Genomic DNA, 20,337 nt, shown 5'->3' with positions numbered 1-20,337 from the left:
TTCATTACTGAAAGAATACAGGGCATAAGTAAAAGGTTCTATGCAGACTGCTTCAAGGTCCTATCACTGTATTCTATCTCCTACAGATTGTTGAGGGGAGATTTATGCCTGGTATACAAGGCATTGTCAGACCCCACTTTGATGTACCTCCTGCATATTTGCAAAACAAATATCACCAGAAATACCCATTCTAAAGACATAAACTTTGCCTTTGATACAAATAGGATCTGCTAGAGAGAGACAGGTTTGCATTACAGAGACTACCCCTTCTCTGGAACATGATCCCAATCCATGAGAAACAGAGTTCCTCTCTAACTGAATTCAAGTGCAACCTGGACAATTGGATGGGGAACTAGAAATTAATCCCTGGTTTGGCACCTATATCTCTAATGGACCCAGGTAACCTGTAAATGGTTCATCTCTCAGGTTCTAGCTTGTAAATGCTTCATCTCCCAAGCCCCTGTTTACACTTATCAAGGTTATCTGAACTTGTCAGAGATTTGGGATGCATGACTAGGCTTAAAAAGTCCCTTGTGATCATTAGCCTAGTGAACACCTATGAACATATGAACCTATATAACAAGCATACATCATTCTGCACAGTTGCCTTCTTTGTAGGCTCACTTGCACTCTTTGCATTTCATGTATGTTTGAAACTGGGAGTTGTAGACCCCTTAACCTGTGCAAAATGTTTCCTCCTTAAAAAGTGTATTGTACGTGATGGCTTACAGGAAGTTTGCCTGACGACAGCTATTGGTAGATAGCAATTAAATGAAGTGATGTCACTGACGCCTCTTCAAATTTTGCATGGTTGAATTGCTTCTACTCTGAATTTTTGGAATACCAATATGTGCACCGCAAATGTTTAGCCGCACCTCAAAGCAGGTGAATTTTGCAGGAGGGAACAAACCCCCTTACATTCAGATAATGGAAAAGAAGCTACTCACACCCCCCCAAATATATATATATATATATATATATATATATATATATAGACACACACACACACACACACACACACACACACACACACACACACACACACACACACACACACACACACACACATTTAGAAAAGTTCCCCAAAATAGTGACTCTTATCTTACTCTTCCATGATCAGGCAAATAATTTTAAAGAGTAAATTTGTCACTTTTGCTACTGCTCCTTCAACATGGGACTAAGGCAAAGGCACAGAGGAGCATTGATTGCTGAGTGGTCTGGTTGCAGTTTTGTTGAGAACCTGTTCAGGGCAATTTGTGCAGCTTGCCTTTCTGTTGTATCCAGCTGCTGTAGGTTGTGTTTAGGTTGCCTGTCAATAGAAGAGTATAGCAAGTGTAGTGAACCCCTAAACATCTGGGTTAATAGACAACATAACCTAGTCTGAGAAAATGGTGTTTTCCAGCCTTAGTAGAAGTACACACATTCCTTAAGGAAAAACTAGTTTACAAGGATGATATTGGTATACAAATTACTAAAATAGACTTGTCATAATGCCTTATGTAAGATCCGTGCCACAGATCACTTCATATTCTTATTAAATATAAGAACACATGATTTGAGCTGATACTGCTTGTTTAAAGCACAGTTTATTAAATTAGAAAAAGAGATGAGCACGTTCAGCCATGTCAGAGCTTCATCGGACCTGAATACTACTTTTCAGGAAGCAACTTGGAATTATTGCAAATTGTTTTGCTTCTGGTGAGAAAAGGAATAAAGGATCATTGATTCCTAGTTGTTTGCAGCTGTGTTGAGATCAGCAGTATCTCTTCAACCAGACAGTTATCACTTCCAGTAATCAAGTGCAAATCTTATACATGCTACTCCCCCATCAGCTCATGTTAGTAAGCACCTTTTACCATGGATTTGTATTTTCCAAACATCTATGTAACCAGCTTGTTTGAAATGGACAGCCTGAGACAATGTACCAATTGCCACATGTTTACTGACAGCCACCCATTAGTTAAACAAACTGACACAGTGTGTTAAAGATGTAGCTATATAATGCTATTGGGTACAAAGTTGTCACAGGAAGCCCCAACCAATAATATGTAGGTTGTTAGTATCACACAATCCAACACTAAGCAAAGCACATGCAGCTCAGACCAAACACATAGACCCACATAAGCTGAGACTCCTAAAGGTTTCCTACCTAAACAACAAAGGCCTCCTAAATGTAACATAAGAAACAAGTATCTCCAGCAATTTCACAAACACACAGCACAGGCAGAACCCACCATGAAATAACCATCTAATTGTAGCACTGACTGAATTAAAAAGTCCATAAGGTAAGACACCACACATTCCAATATCCTATTCATAGGTGACTCCTTAGTGAGATACACTAATGCATCACTCAAAATGCTGTACAACAAGAGGGTCACTGTCAGTTGACTATCAAGTGGCAGCCTTTACCACAACATATCTGCATGCAAGTTCTTGCATGACATGTTCACATATATGACACAGACATAGTGCACATGGGCATAAATGACTTGAGACATATCTCCTCGGACTACATGAAGAGAGACCTGATGGAGCTCTTGGAATATGTGCCTGAGGCAGGTATAACCTAGTCTTAAGCAGAATTCTACCATCACTAAGAATTATGCCACAAAAAAATTGTCACTAGTGTTAAGGGTTTATGGCTGACCACGTCTGCAGATGACTGTAAAGTTGGTGCCATCATAAACTCCCCAGAGGACACCAAAATTCTCTAAAAGGGCCTTTGCCAAGCAAATAGCTGGTGTCAAAACCATGGAATGAAACTAAATGCCAAGAAAAGTATAATCATATCTGTTGGTAAGCCTGCCTTATAACTATCACATTGGCAACACAACCCTGAATGTTGATCCCCTCGTCAGAGATCTGGGAACCTGTATCAATAATGCACTGCCCTTTGATCAAGTCCTTGTTCATTGCACAGCTTATATCCAAATATCCAAAGTTATGGTGCCCAGGTCCATGGCTGTAATCATCCCACAATACTCAGTTGCATCAGGTCTATCACTGAATATAATGACCAGTTCAATATATATCTGTCCAAACAATTGCCACAACTGGAGTCACTGAAAAAAATTGAGGAGCAAAATCACAAAATTGTGCAGACAACTTAAAACCTTGCCTCTCTTTTCAGTATCACGCAGGCTGCTATGAGGCAACCTATGTGTAGCATATATACCAACAACAACAGACCCTGTCCTGTCATAAATATTAAACATTTACAAGTCCAATAGCAGAGTGTGCATCTGCTCAAGGAATCTTGCAACATAAATTAACATGTTGGAGGTATAGGTATGTATCACAGAGAGTGCCTCTTCTGTGAAACTGTCTTCCACTCTACATAAAGCAAAGTACTTCTTTTATTCAATTCAAATGTAACTCAGATGAGTAGATGAGAAACATAAATTCATAACCAAAAACGGATGCAAAAGTTCACTAGACAAAAAACTCAGTCGGAAAAAACACTTTAATACAAACAGCAGAGCTTTCGGATACAATCCTTCATCAATACTAAAAATACAAAGATCCTTACTCTTTAAATATAGGTCCAAACGGGTCATATGACCAGCAGCCAAAGAATCATACGACCTGATTAAGTGTGTATAAAAAATACAACAATATGTAATATATAAAAACATATAAAAATATAAAACATATAGATATATATATATATATATATATATATATATATATATGTATTGCTAGAAATGTATATATGTTACTAAAAAATCATAATCTAGACCTACTAAGCCTAACCAAAACCAGTTTAAGGTATGTAGATTGAGTAGACTCAATACTGATGATCAGTGCTTCGGAATACAGCTAGATGAGATGCTAGCAGACTTTGCTTTTAGTGGATATGATAGTTCCCTACTGCTTGACAAAAAAAGGAAATAGGTCCATTTCTGATATTGCACTCCTTATCTAAGGGGCCTAAGAAGCAAGTCAGGTCCATTCTTCCCCATCCACACTGCTCAACTCAGAGCTGAGGAGCATAAAAAAAAAAAATATGTAGCAAGCTACTTGTAAAAAGCAGCTGCTACAGTTTAAGCTACACATGGAGTGTTGATGCACTTTAGTTCTGACTGCAAAAGTAATGCCAGCATTCAGATACTAGCATTAATTTCTTAATGCTACAAATGCATTGAAGACTGTTCTACATCTACCATTTGCATCCTCTAACATTTTGCTCCCAGAGTGGCTGCCCCCTTTCTCCACCCTAGCTATGCCTCTGACAAAGTACTCCAAGAGATAGGTTACACAAGGCACAAGGGCTGCCTAACCACAACCAAATCATGGTGATGAAAACAGAGCTCTCTTTTTCTGTGTAGATACCCGGATCTCTAACAGCAGAGTCCATTTTGATGTTGGGTTCCAGCAACGTGAGAAGAGAAGAGGATGGGGCTTTACTGATAACTATGTTGCACTTCTTATTTAAGGTGAGCTCTTGTCTAACACACCAGTCATAGATCTTATGCAGTCCCTGCTAGAGAACATGGTTTGAAAGTGGTGCCTAATTTGCAGTCATCTGCGAAATTTGCTAGCCAGATGGCTTGGAAGCTCAATTTCAATTCTGTGAAGTAAGTGCTGAAGAAGAAGGCACTGAACCTTGTGGAACACAGCTAGTAAAATCACTGGCTAGAGGAGATGCCTTCTAACTTTGCAATTTGAGTTTTGTCATTAAGGCAGTTTGCTATTCAATGGGCAATGTAAGGGTTAACACTGTGACTGGAGTTGATCTATTATAACCACCTAGCAGATGGTGTCAAAGGCTTTGGCAAGGTTAAGGTAGGCAGTATGGACAGTCTGGCCTTTGTACAGAGCTTTTGTGATCTTGTTAAAAAAGTCAACTAGGTTTAGTAGATGTATCCTGTATTTAACAAATTCATATTGACTAAGATCAAAGGTTTTGAGGTCATCTATGTTGTATTATTTCAGAAATAATGCATTTAAGAACTTTAACGATAAAAATAATAAATGATAATAAGAGTAATTGTCTTATGTTTACTAGTTTCTGCCCTGCAGAGAGGCACAATTGTGGCTGTTCTTCTCACCTCAGGCACATAACCTGTGGAATGTCTAAGGTTAAAGAGATATAGAAGAGGTTGGGATATGTAGTTTTTGATGATTAGAATATTGTTGGGATACAAAGTATGAGTGCTTTTGGTTTTGGAGAGTGCTGATGGGTGAGTTTAGGAGGGTAATGGGAAATTAATTGAATGGCAATAAGATGTGTGGATGTGAAAAGCGGAAGGTAAACTTGACTGTAAGAATATAAGATACAGTTTGTGTGATAGAGTGATATATGTCACTGGAAAAAAGTTAACAGCTGAGTTGGGTATTAATTTTGAGTTTCTTAATATATCTGAAGAATGTCTTATGATTATCCTTGGGATGGTGGTTACTCTGTATTAATAGCCGGCTTTGTACACACTGATGGGATTCTAATACCATGATGGGAATGGACCCCATTCCTATGTGTGGATGATTAAAGTTCATGAAATTAGCATTGTTTCAATCATTGCTGTTATCCAAAAGCATTCTTAGCAACCCACAATGTACCAGGACTGGCTCCTTCTGTAATTCATATGGTGTTACATGTATTGGTACCTTACCTAAATATGACTATAAATTATTTTTTATGAGACCAATTGCTCCTAATACTGTTGGAACCATCTGAGTATCCTTCTTCCACATTGTTCTTGATACTCCTGCAAATCCTGGTGGTTTATAACTTTGTGTCTCTCTGTAAATAAGACAATGTAATCACTGGGTGATTGATCAATGCTACTTTTCTTTTCTTTGCATGGACTGTTATACTATAGCTGGGCTTCTCACATCTATTTTCTGAACTGTTGGTAATGGGCAATCCCGTGTGATATAAACTTCATCATTCTCTATAATGCTTTGTAGTGCATGTTTCCAATGTTTCTTAGCTACTTCAATATTGCAATATTTTCTCAATGCAATAGTCTTACTACATTATTATGCCTTTCAGTATACAGGACTTCTGCCTTAGTGTATCACAACCAGCAACAAAATGTGTGACTGGTTCCAGTTCTGTTTTACAGAATCTGTGTTTGTCTGTTTCTATCACATGTTTAATGAACTTTGTAAACCAATGTGTACATAGTCCACTATCCTGGGCAGCCATTATTAGCCTTTCATCTTTTGGTTTAAATTCACCTCTCCTTAACCATTCCTGCATCAAATCCTGATCAAATTAGGTTATTCCAGGTGTTCTCTGTACGAACCACAATATGGTTCACAAGGACCTTGCTTAATGCTTTTAGACTAATTCTGTAATGATGAACAGAGGATTTTTATAAAGTTGATTTAAATGATATTTCCATTATTGTGGTGGATGGGTGCAGATTATTCAATGCATTTGTTCATGACAAAGTAAAACTCTGAGGAGTATGTAAAAACAATGGGTCATCATGAACTATGCCAGTTGTGTTTATCCAGACTATTGTTAAGTAACTATAAGTTGGCTTTTGAATAGTCCTTAAATATGGTGGGCTTTTGTGAATGGGAAGGCTTTTCTCAAGGATGAAGATTAAAGACAGGTGGTACAATTTAAGAAGGAAAAAAATGACACTTTTTATTTATTTGTTTATTTAACATTTGTTGACGGGATTAGTCCAACTAAGGTAGCAATCTCTTCTCAGTGGAGACCCGAGGTGGCATTTTTATTGCTAGAGAAAATTTAGTCAGAACATTAGGAATTTCCCCTACTCTTGGTAGTAGGGGGAAGAATTTGTATGCATATGTAACAAAAAACAGAGATAAATGATGTTTAAAACTATTCTTGAATATGTTTGTGTAAACATGGACATTATAGTGATGGGTGATTTTAATTGTAATTTAAGAAAAATAAGAGCAATTGTGTGATGTCAAAATGGTTAAAGAAATTATGAGACGCAGAAAGTGTCTAGGAGAATAACCACTAGACCTAAAAAGGATTGAAATTAGGACAGAAATTGATTATTTTTTAGTATCCGTTTAAAAGTAATAAAAAAAGAATTAAGCATGCTGGATTTTCAGGTAATGTGGCTATATGGGTTAAAGTACAGGAAAATGAATATATAAGAATAGGAAAAGGAATAAAGAGAATTAATGAAAGGAATTAGATTTAACAGAGAAAAAAAAACTTATGGAATTGCGGAAAATCATATGAATATGAGTGATTTTCATGAGACTTGGACTGTTCAGTAGCTTAATTTTAAAGAGAAATATAAAAAGTGCTTTTAGAATGTATAAGGAAGAAAAGAAAAAGAGAGATATATGGTATTAAGTCAAGAAACATTTAGAGACATAGAGAGGAAAAATTCATTTATGAAAAGAAAGATACATATTTAAAATGAATCAAATTAAAATGAACAACTTGTTATATAACCAAAAATGTTGTTACAAGGAAAGAAAGAAGAGGTAGCATCAAATTTGAGTAAAATAATAAAAGAAGGAAAAAATAAGGGAATTAAAGAATAAGTAAGGTAAGCAAATAAGCAAGAAACATATACAAAGTAATTAAAGAATATATACTAGAATTATTTGTTAAAAGAGAAGAAAACAGAACAAATTTATAAAGGTGAAAAATTAAAGAACAAAAATAACAATGGAATAATTGAATGAAATTCTAAAATATATTAACATTAATTCTGCAACAGGACTGGATGGAATTGAATATGGTATGTATAAAGAAATGAAGGAGTGACAAAAAATAATTTTTGCAGAAGTTATGAATGAATGGGTAAAAACTGGAATTAAAGAGAAATAGATGTACAAGAGTTACAACATTTATATTTAAACAGGAAATAAAGGAGATAAAAAAATAGAGACCTATAACATTAAATAATATGGATTGTAACATTTTTACCAAAATGTTACAAAAAATGGATAGAATATACAACCAAAATGTATTCAGAAAAAAAGAAAGGAAGTCAAACATTATTATGGATAATAAGAGAAATAACTGATGATATCATAAATAAAAATGTAGAAGTGAAGGTTATGACAAGAGATATAAGTAAAGCCTATGATAATATTCAATATAAATCATTATGGGGAATTTTGCAGGCATATAATCTAAGCAAAAAAAATATTACAAATAAAATCTGTTTATGAAAGGAACTATGTGACACTAAATGTAAATGACTGGATTGAGGAAGAAATAAAAATAGAATGTGGTATAAAGCAGGGTTTCCCAGCTAGAAGAATACTTTTCTCATTAGTTATGAATGTAATAGTGAGGAAAATTAATAAAATGTCAAGTAACAATAGATACAAAATGATGAAAGAAGTACAATTGCCAATAATGTATAATTACATGTATGATATTGTGCTAATTGTTAAACATAAACTATGGCTGGAAAAAGTAAATGAAAAACTAACTATAAATTAAAAAATGGTTTAAGTATAAATGAATAGAAAAGTAAAGGATTTGGTTTTGAAAGTATGATAAGAGGTATTGAGTTCAATGAAAAATATATGCATATATTAAGAATAATATTTGGAAGGAATGAATGCAGACAACTATGGGATAATGTACTCAAATAAGTAAAGGATATGACTTTTTTTGGAAATCATATAGATGTTCATATATAAAAAAGCACACTTGTTGAACATCATAGTAATAGGAAAAGTTGCTTATGTTGTTAACATCTATATGATTCCTATTAAGCATGAAAAGGAACTAATGATGATGATATTTTCTTTTATATGGAGCTCTAGACTGAATCCATTCAAGAGAGGCATTATATATATGAAAGAAGAGCAAGGAGGCTTGGGTTTAATAAACACAATAGTACATGCAGTATCTTTAATTTTATATAAGGTAGTAAAAGGAATTATGAAGGAAAATAAAAACTTGACAGAAATGATACTATATTATAAATACAAAGAATTGTGGGAAGGAATGGAAGATAAAAAAAGAAGTAAAAGCGCTGTGAATGAAGAAATGAAAGACTACCAAAACAAAATTGTGTTATGGAAAATAAAAAGAATATATGTGAGAAAAATAGAAAGGAATGTTACTTAAATATTATGAAAGCATTTTATTGCATTGATATATGAAAAGATTCAGAAATAGATAAGAAAAAAGCCATAATGATGAGATATAATAACTATAAAACATGAAATAATGTAATTATTTTTATGGATATTGTCAATTAGAAAATTGCTGGTCAAGGCAAATATGCCATACAAGAAAAAGCAAGATAGACAATGTAATAAATGTGGAGAGTTGAGACTAATGAGCATGTGTTTTTGAAATGTGAAAGAGTTAATAATTTTTGGAAAGAAATGTGTAAATATAATAGAGTGAATAGTTTGTTAAAAATCTGAGCAAATAAATAAGGACATAATAGAATTTGATTATTATGGTGCACAAAAACAGGAAGAAGTGAAGAAAACAGAGTGATATTTTATATTTCATGGACTATATGGAACAAGAGACTAAATGAAATTAAATACAATGGAAAATTGACTTTGACAAAGATTCTGGAGAAAATAATGTTTTGGTTGTTGGATAAAAGAGTGGGGGCTTAAATTGAAGTTTATAATGTATGGAGATTTGTAAATAGATGCAAATAATGCAAATATGTAAATAATATGTAGTGTATGTATAAATAAAAAACCCTACTCATTGGTGTTGTGAGTGGGACCCATTTTGTAGGAGCACTTCCTGTGTCCATTCCAGGCACAGAAGCAGCCCAGAGAAACAGGGAGGCAGATGTTGAGAAAAAGGTATAATGCAGTGGTGAGAGAAATGGAGGAGAGTGCAAATATTGACAACAGATAATGTGTGCAGGATTCTGAAGAGATATTTCAAAGACATATGTTTGATGGAGATGAGTCAGCAAATGATGGATGTATAATTACAGCCCTGCAGTCAAGAGGGTTGCAGGATGATTTACTTGAAGAAATGGAGATGCATAGTGAGCTAGAAAATGAAGGAGATGTTTCCTGGTGGGACATTATGAGAAAATACAAAAGGATGATGCATATGTAATCCTGAAGAATAGTGGTGAGATGAAAAAAGAAAACATACACAGAGAAAGTAAAAGAAGGCAGAAGAGGAGTAGCAGAAAAGAAGGCAGAAGAAAATGAAAACAGATGTAGATAGAAAGTTTCGAAAGTAAAGAACACAAAGAAATGGATAGGTATGAATTGTGAGACAATTAAATAACTCCTGTGGATATAAAAGCACATGGGGAAACAGCATTTATTCTTAATAAAAAAGATTCATTTTTTGACATTATATTTGAGACTGTTTTTTCAATGGAAAAGTTTCTTGCAGAATATGAAAAAATAAAGACTGTAATATATGGAATCTTTAGGTCATAAAAAGCATTTAACAGAGAAGCAGAAAAGAAAATTAATGTACAGTTTTGAACAGAGGTGGAAAGCGAGACATTGAAAGGACATGTGAAAACTTTATGTAAAGAAGTACTCGGGACATTGCAAAAGTTTATGATAAAAGGGATTTGTGGACTGGTAGGTGGCATTGTAATACTATGTTAAAAGTGAAAGATAAAAAATATGCATATACGAGCATGATAAATGTATTGAGGAATAGGGGTATTGTAAAATAATGGGGCAGCCCAAAACATGTTTTTCTTTTGAGGAAAAGAATAACATTTGACAAGTAACTGTGATAAAAGAAAATGTTTTATTTGTGGGGAAATGGGACATTATGCAAAAAATGGAATTGAAATGTTATAAATGTAACAAAACTGAGCATTTATGGGTGGATTGCAAAAATGAAAACAAGAGTAAAAGGAAAGAGAAGAAAATGAGCAAAAGAAATTTTAAAAGTGGTAGAAATAGAAGAACAAAATACTTGAAAGAAAATAATAATAAAGAGGACATAGAAGAAGGTTCTGAAATAAGTGACGAAGACAAACTGGGAGGTAGTAAAAGAAAAAAAATCTGTTGGTAAAGGATAAAAGACAGAAGATGAAATTTTATAGGGATAAGTACAAAAGAAAAAAGAAATGAAAAGGATAAAAATAATATATACAGCTAATGATTGGGGTGGCATAATGGTTAAGGTTTTTGACTTACAGATACAAACTGCAGTGTTTGATACTCACCATTGGGAGAGAAATTGGCTAGGCTTGAAATGGCCTGTTAAGAAAGCTAGCCTAATAATTAGCTATGAACTTATGAAACGATGAATCTTAGGAAAAGGTAAAATGAAACTTTTTGAGTGATTCCTGTAAATGTGAATAGTACTAAGAATATAGTAAGAAGAATAGGGGATTTTGGAGTGGTGTAATAAATTTGATATGGATGTAAATATATTAGAATACACAATATTTTTAACAAATAAAAGATTACACACAAACTATGGCAAGGAAAGATAATCTGGAATTTGGGGAAATGAGAGATGTTCTGGAATAGCCATATTCTGTACAAATACAGTACCAATATCAGATATAACTTTAGCAAAAATGGAAAGATTAACCATTGCAGATTTAAAATGGAAAGATCAAGTAAATAGAAATATAACATTATATGCTTATACTAATTGTAAAGAAAGGGAAAGTTTATTTCATCAGATTTTAGAATGTGTAGTGTTAAATATGAATAGAAGAAAGTGATTTAAGAGGCAAGCATAAAAAGAAAAGACATTATATAAAAAAGTTAGAAGTTATAAGATGTGGTAAGTTAAAACTTTGAGACAATAATTCATGGACTTACACAAGGGGTGTTTATAGAACTGAAATAGATTATTTTATAATATCATAAGGTTTAGTTATAGGAGATGGGGGTAGCTAATACAGTATTTTCTGTTCATCTTGCAATATGGCTATTGATAAAGAAAACAAGGAATATATAAAACAGACAAAGGAATAAAATGGATAAATGAGAATGCACAGAATGAAGAAGGAAAGAAATTAGTAATACAGTTATGGAAAGATAATGGGCAGGATTCACGATGGCTTGCACAAAGTCTAAGAGTCATGTAAGACTCCATGCAGCCATCGAGATCCAGGAACAGCCCGAAATCCCGTGTAAGAGACAGCTAAAACGACTCTTACACGGGCAGGGCATGGATATGCTAAACACCCCACTTGCAGCTGAAAGGCATGCAAATGAGGTAGATTAGCGATCCATGAAGCTGAAACCAGCCCGTGTAAGAGCCGTGTTAGTTGCAGAAATGTACTCAGTTGACAACTGAGTACGTTACTGCAAATAACACAACGGAGCCATGACAGCTCCAAATAAAGTGTGCAAATGTTGCAGTCAGCATGCCAATGGCCAAATATGTGGCCATTGGCATGGTAACCCGATGCAAACATGAAATAAAATAATATTTTTTTTTTCGGAGATCGGCGATGTTTAAACGCAGCGCAGCCCTGCGCAAATGGGCCGAGCTATATAAAACAGAAAAATAAAGGTTTGAAACCCACAAATGTGGGTTTTATGTAATGCATGGATTTGCAATGCAGGGACTAGCAGCCCAAAAACAACATGGCCACCGTCTAGTGGTTGCTAAGGGGGAAGTTGAGTGTAAGACATGTAACTAAGCATTAGTAGGCAATCCTATGTAAATGAGTGGTAGGATAGTGAATCACACTGTCACATAGCAAATGAGCACATTCCGTGTAGTGTAAGAGTTAGATAAGGGGGAGTAACAGAGTAGGAAATAGGTGACATCACAGGGGGGAATGTCAGGAAGAAATCAAGCTCATTGGAGCAAAGTGGTATGTGAAACATGTCAATCACACAGCATAAAAAGAGGAGTGTCAACAGATAAGCATGGGAAAGTCAAGAAATGGAAGGTGTACACTGTGGCCAACACCAAAGTTTCTTGCTGTATGTGCATGCGCGCGTGTGCGCGCTGGGAGCCACGAGTAAGACAGAGTGCGCGTGTGTAAGGCAAAGTAAGCATGTAGGAGCCTGTTTAAAGATCTGTAGACCTGTTTGTGCTGGTGTGCACGTGTTTTAATCCGAATAAGTAGATTCTGGTCCGTGTAAGCATGTGTGCGCGCGTGGTAGCCACTGTGAGCGTGTTTTCGCTGGTATGCGCGCTGCTCCCCCCTGAGGAAACAGAGAGGAAAAGGAAGCAGAAGAAATAGTAGGAAACTAGCAGGGAATACTTGTAGATGTAGCAGGTGAAAACAATTAGAAGCAGGCAATTACACAGGCAGAATGCAAGCCCAGCACTTAAAACACTGCAAACAGCATTGCAGTATGTTTCTCTCAAGAGACACTGCAAGACAGGAGTAAGCTAGTAGAAGTGAAAACTGTAAAAGCTGCGCTCAGACCAAACATGCTAGGGGCTGCCATAGCTGTCATAAGGAGACATAGGAGACTTGCTGAGGGTGGTGACAATGGAAATGCTGCCAGACAACCCACAGTGAGGAGACGGAGAAGAGTGTACAGGCCCAGGGTCACCTACCAGGGGTTACATGAGCTGGAGAGAGTGGAGCGCTATAGAGTGGACAGAGACCTCCTGCAGCAAATTGTTGAGCTGTGCAGGCCACGCCTCACACACAGAACCAACAGAGGGGAACCCATCCCAGTGGAAACCAAGGTATGTGTTGGCCTAAGAATACTAGCAACAGGTACCTTCCAGAGACCAACTGGTGATATGATGGGGATATCACAGGCATCAGCCTCCAGGGTACTGCACCAGTTCCTGGATGCCATGTCAGCACATGTCAGTGATCATGTATATTTCCCCAATGCCCGTGAGGTATTGGCCAGCAATATCGTCTCTTCCAGCTGATAGCGGAATACCCTGAGGTAGTGGGTGCAGTAGACTGCACGCACATACGCATCAAAGCACCAGCCAGTGAGCGGAGTAGGGTCTACATTAACCGCAAGGGCTTCCCCTCCATCAACTGCCAGGTCATGTGTGATGCCCAGGGCATAATAATGAATGTGTGTGCTGGCTGCCCTGGGAGCTACCATGATTCCCATATCCAGCATTTGACGCAGCTGTACCATACATTTGCCAATGGGGACATCCCACATGGTCACCTAGTGGGGGATGCAGGTTATGCACTGGAGCCGTGGCTGATGACACCCATCAGAAATGCACACACACCTGAACAGGAACGCCATAATGAGGCACACGCACAAACACATAATGAAATAGAGCGTGTGTTTGGGCTGCTCAAGTCATGGTTCCGGTGCCTGGACACATCTGGGGGAGCCATGCAGTACTCACCAACTACATGTACCCAAATTGTCATGGTATGTGCTATGCTACATAATATGATCCTGTGAAAACAGCTGCAGCAGGACCAGCATAGGGCCAGGACAAACAGCCCCCCACCATTGCCAAGGCCATCACAGGCAGAGCATGACTCGGAGGAATAACCTGAGCCTACCCCAGTAGGCAGAAGGAGGAGTGCCCAGTATGCCCTGGCCTTGGCAAAGAGGCAACGCATAGCACATACACTGGCTCAGTAGGAGCCCTGGGAATGATACCCCTCTCTGACTCACTGATATAGTAACAGGGATGCCTAACATGACACAACCTGCTCTCAAACATGTACAGGGAGTGTAGTATGTGCATCCAACAGAGGCAGCCCTGCAGCAGCACCTGAGGCATGATTGCCATGTGTTAAGCAATGTAACACCATCTAGTATATGCAAACATGAAGACCCAACCTAACATCTCACCCTCACCAGGCATGATGCCACACTATGAAGACAACAAGATCAAGTACAATAATTGGCTGAGGTATTGCTGTTAGCAAGGGGGAACACATGCAAGACATGATGCCCCACCTGCTAGGGATGGCACGCACCCAGCACACCTGGCTGTGTAGATACTGGCAAAGGCTGTTGTCACCCCCATTGTGCCTGGAATAGGTATGTCTGGAAACACAAACCCACCACCATAGGTAGCACAAGGAATAATAACCTAGACGTAATGCTACCTAGTGCCAGAAGTCTAACCTGCAAGGTGCATGCAGACCAAACCCAAACCCACCACAGCATGGAGAATGGTAATATGTGTACTGTAACAGAAACCTGGGCAAGGCCCAGAAGAGCACCCTAATACTACCAGGTTATGCCTCATACCATGCTCTACAGCTCCAAAACATGGAACAGATGACAATAGGAGTGTGGCTACCAGTAATTATCAAGAATAACCACACCCCCAGGTTGGTACCACAGCAAGAAGCAGCATGGAATATCCATGGGCAAGTAACACTGTCTCAAACTGTGTACCTGTGTGAAGCCTGCTACAGACCACACACACAAACCCAGGTACCCCAGCCAGCCTTCCTGAAGACACTTCAGAGTATGAATGTCTCAACAAATACCAAACAAGGTGCACACACAAAATATGACATAGGTGGCAATCCATTATTTATGGAAGAAGTAGTCATGGACCTAGGAACACAAGTGGATGGTAACCTGTCATGTGACACTCACATTGCCAGGTGTTCTCTGTACGAACCACAATATGGTTCACAAGGACCTTGCTTAATGCTTTTAGACTAATTCTGTAATGATGAACAGAGGATTTTTATAAAGTTGATTTAAATGATATTTCCATTATTGTGGTGGATGGGTGCAGATTATTCAATGCATTTGTTCATGACAAAGTAAAACTCTGAGGAGTATGTAAAAACAATGGGTCATCATGAACTATGCCAGTTGTGTTTATCCAGACTATTGTTAAGTAACTATAAGTTGGCTTTTGAATAGTCCTTAAATATGGTGGGCTTTTGTGAATGGGAAGGCTTTTCTCAAGGATGAAGATTAAAGACAGGTGGTACAATTTAAGAAGGAAAAAAATGACACTTTTTATTTATTTGTTTATTTAACATTTGTTGACGGGATTAGTCCAACTAAGGTAGCAATCTCTTCTCAGTGGAGACCCGAGGTGGCATTTTTATTGCTAGAGAAAATTTAGTCAGAACATTAGGGAATTTCCCCTACTCTTGGTAGTAGGGGGAAGAATTTGTATGCATATGTAACAAAAAACAGAGATAAATGATGTTTAAAACTATTCTTGAATATGTTTGTGTAAACATGGACATTATAGTGATGGGTGATTTTAATTGTAATTTAAGAAAAATAAGAGCAATTGTGTGATGTCAAAATGGTTAAAGAAATTATGAGACGCAGAAAGTGTCTAGGAGAATAACCACTAGACCTAAAAAGGATTGAAATTAGGACAGAAATTGATTATTTTTTAGTATCCGTTTAAAAGTAATAAAAAAAGAATTAAGCATGCTGGATTTTCAGGTAATGTGGCTATATGGGTTAAAGTACAGGAAAATGAATATATAAGAATAGGAAAAGGAATAAAGAGAATTAATGAAAGGAATTAGATTTAACAGAGAAAAAAACTTATGGAATTGCGGAAAATCATATGAATATGAGTGATTTTCATGAGACTTGGACTGTTCAGTAGCTTAATTTTAAAGAGAAATATAAAAAGTGCTTTTAGAATGTATAAGGAAGAAAAGAAAAGAGAGATATATGGTATTAAGTCAAGAAACATTTAGAGACATAGAGAGGAAAAATTCATTTATGAAAAGAAAGATACATATTTAAAATGAATCAAATTAAAATGAACAACTTGTTATATAACCAAAAATGTTGTTACAAGGAAAGAAAGAAGAGGTAGCATCAAATTTGAGTAAAATAATAAAAGAAGGAAAAAATAAGGGAATTAAAGAATAAGTAAGGTAAGCAAATAAGCAAGAAACATATACAAAGTAATTAAAGAATATATACTAGAATTATTTGTTAAAAGAGAAGAAAACAGAACAAATTTATAAAGGTGAAAAATTAAAGAACAAAAATAACAATGGAATAATTGAATGAAATTCTAAAATATATTAACATTAATTCTGCAACAGGACTGGATGGAATTGAATATGGTATGTATAAAGAAATGAAGGAGTGACAAAAAATAATTTTTGCAGAAGTTATGAATGAATGGGTAAAAACTGGAATTAAAGAGAAATAGATGTACAAGAGTTACAACATTTATATTTAAACAGGAAATAAAGGAGATAAAAAAATAGAGACCTATAACATTAAATAATATGGATTGTAACATTTTACCAAAATGTTACAAAAATGGATAGAATATACAACCAAAATGTATTCAGAAAAAAAGAAAGGAAGTCAAACATTATTATGGATAATAAGAGAAATAACTGATGATATCATAAATAAAAATGTAGAAGTGAAGGTTATGACAAGAGATATAAGTAAAGCCTATGATAATATTCAATATAAATCATTATGGGGAATTTTGCAGGCATATAATCTAAGCAAAAAAAATATTACAAATAAAATCTGTTTATGAAAGGAACTATGTGACACTAAATGTAAATGACTGGATTGAGGAAGAAATAAAATAGAATGTGGTATAAAGCAGGGTTTCCCAGCTAGAAGAATACTTTTCTCATTAGTTATGAATGTAATAGTGAGGAAAATTAATAAAATGTCAAGTAACAATAGATACAAAATGATGAAAGAAGTACAATTGCCAATAATGTATAATTACATGTATGATATTGTGCTAATTGTTAAACATAAACTATGGCTGGAAAAAGTAAATGAAAAACTAACTATAAATTAAAAATGGTTTAAGTATAAATGAATAGAAAAGTAAAGGATTTGGTTTTGAAAGTATGATAAGAGGTATTGAGTTCAATGAAAAATATATGCATATATTAAGAATAATATTTGGAAGGAATGAATGCAGACAACTATGGGATAATGTACTCAAATAAGTAAAGGATATGACTTTTTTTGGAAATCATATAGATGTTCATATATAAAAAAGCACACTTGTTGAACATCATAGTAATAGGAAAAGTTGCTTATGTTGTTAACATCTATATGATTCCTATTAAGCATGAAAAGGAACTAATGATGATGATATTTTCTTTTATATGGAGCTCTAGACTGAATCCATTCAAGAGAGGCATTATATATATGAAAGAAGAGCAAGGAGGCTTGGGTTTAATAAACACAATAGTACATGCAGTATCTTTAATTTTATATAAGGTAGTAAAAGGAATTATGAAGGAAAATAAAAACTTGACAGAAATGATACTATATTATAAATACAAAGAATTGTGGGAAGGAATGGAAGATAAAAAAAGAAGTAAAACCGCTGTGAATGAAGAAATGAAAGACTACCAAAACAAAATTGTGTTATGGAAAATAAAAAGAATATATGTGAGAAAAATAGAAAGGAATGTTACTTAAATATTATGAAAGCATTTTATTGCATTGATATATGAAAAGATTCAGAAATAGATAAGAAAAAAGCCATAATGATGAGATATAATAACTATAAAACATGAAATAATGTAATTATTTTTATGGATATTGTCAATTAGAAAATTGCTGGTCAAGGCAAATATGCCATACAAGAAAAAGCAAGATAGACAATGTAATAAATGTGGAGAGTTGAGACTAATGAGCATGTGTTTTTGAAATGTGAAAGAGTTAATAATTTTTGGAAAGAAATGTGTAAATATAATAGAGTGAATAGTTTGTTAAAAATCTGAGCAAATAAATAAGGACATAATAGAATTTGATTATTATGGTGCACAAAAACAGGAAGAAGTGAAGAAAACAGAGTGATATTTTATATTTCATGGACTATATGGAACAAGAGACTAAATGAAATTAAATACAATGGAAAATTGACTTTGACAAAGATTCTGGAGAAAATAATGTTTTGGTTGTTGGATAAAAGAGTGGGGGCGCTTAAATTGAAGTTTATAATGTATGGAGATTTGTAAATAGATGCAAATAATGCAAATATGTAAATAATATGTAGTGTATGTATAAATAAAAAACCCTACTCATTGGTGTTGTGAGTGGGACCCATTTTGTAGGAGCACTTCCTGTGTCCATTCCAGGCACAGAAGCAGCCCAGAGAAACAGGGAGGCAGATGTTGAGAAAAAGGTATAATGCAGTGGTGAGAGAAATGGAGGAGAGTGCAAATATTGACAACAGATAATGTGTGCAGGATTCTGAAGAGATATTTCAAAGACATATGTTTGATGGAGATGAGTCAGCAAATGATGGATGTATAATTACAGCCCTGCAGTCAAGAGGGTTGCAGGATGATTTACTTGAAGAAATGGAGATGCATAGTGAGCTAGAAAATGAAGGAGATGTTTCCTGGTGGGACATTATGAGAAAATACAAAAGGATGATGCATATGTAATCCTGAAGAATAGTGGTGAGATGAAAAAAGAAAACATACACAGAGAAAGTAAAAGAAGGCAGAAGAGGAGTAGCAGAAAAGAAGGCAGAAGAAAATGAAAAACAGATGTAGATAGAAAGTTTCGAAAGTAAAGAACACAAAGAAATGGATAGGTATGAATTGTGAGACAATTAAATAACTCCTGTGGATATAAAAGCACATGGGGAAACAGCATTTATTCTTAATAAAAAAGATTCATTTTTTGACATTATATTTGAAACTGTTTTTTCAATGGAAAAGTTTCTTGCAGAATATGAAAAAATAAAGACTGTAATATATGGAATCTTTAGGTCATAAAAAGCATTTAACAGAGAAGCAGAAAAGAAAATTAATGTACAGTTTTGAACAGAGGTGGAAAGCGAGACATTGAAAGGACATGTGAAAACTTTATGTAAAGAAGTACTCGGGACATTGCAAAAGTTTATGATAAAAGGGATTTGTGGACTGGTAGGTGGCATTGTAATACTATGTTAAAAGTGAAAGATAAAAAATATGCATATACGAGCATGATAAATGTATTGAGGAATAGGGGTATTGTAAAATAATGGGGCAGCCCAAAACATGTTTTTCTTTTGAGGAAAAGAATAACATTTGACAAGTAACTGTGATAAAAGAAAATGTTTTATTTGTGGGGAAATGGGACATTATGCAAAAAATGGAATTGAAATGTTATAAATGTAACAAAACTGAGCATTTATGGGTGGATTGCAAAAATGAAAACAAGAGTAAAAGGAAAGAGAAGAAAATGAGCAAAAGAAATTTTAAAAGTGGTAGAAATAGAAGAACAAAATACTTGAAAGAAAATAATAATAAAGAGGACATAGAAGAAGGTTCTGAAATAAGTGACGAAGACAAACTGGGAGGTAGTAAAAGAAAAAAAATCTGTTGGTAAAGGATAAAAGACAGAAGATGAAATTTTATAGGGATAAGTACAAAAGAAAAAAGAAATGAAAAGGATAAAAATAATATATACAGCTAATGATTGGGGTGGCATAATGGTTAAGGTTTTTGACTTACAGATACAAACTGCAGTGTTTGATACTCACCATTGGGAGAGAAATTGGCTAGGCTTGAAATGGCCTGTTAAGAAAGCTAGCCTAATAATTAGCTATGA

The sequence above is a fragment of the Protopterus annectens genome, chromosome 2.part2, assembly GCF_019279795.1.
Source record: "Protopterus annectens isolate FY-2018-M chromosome 2.part2, PAN1.0, whole genome shotgun sequence".
In the NCBI taxonomy this organism is placed as follows: Eukaryota; Metazoa; Chordata; order Ceratodontiformes; family Protopteridae; genus Protopterus; species Protopterus annectens.
This window is presented reverse-complemented; position numbering follows the sequence as displayed.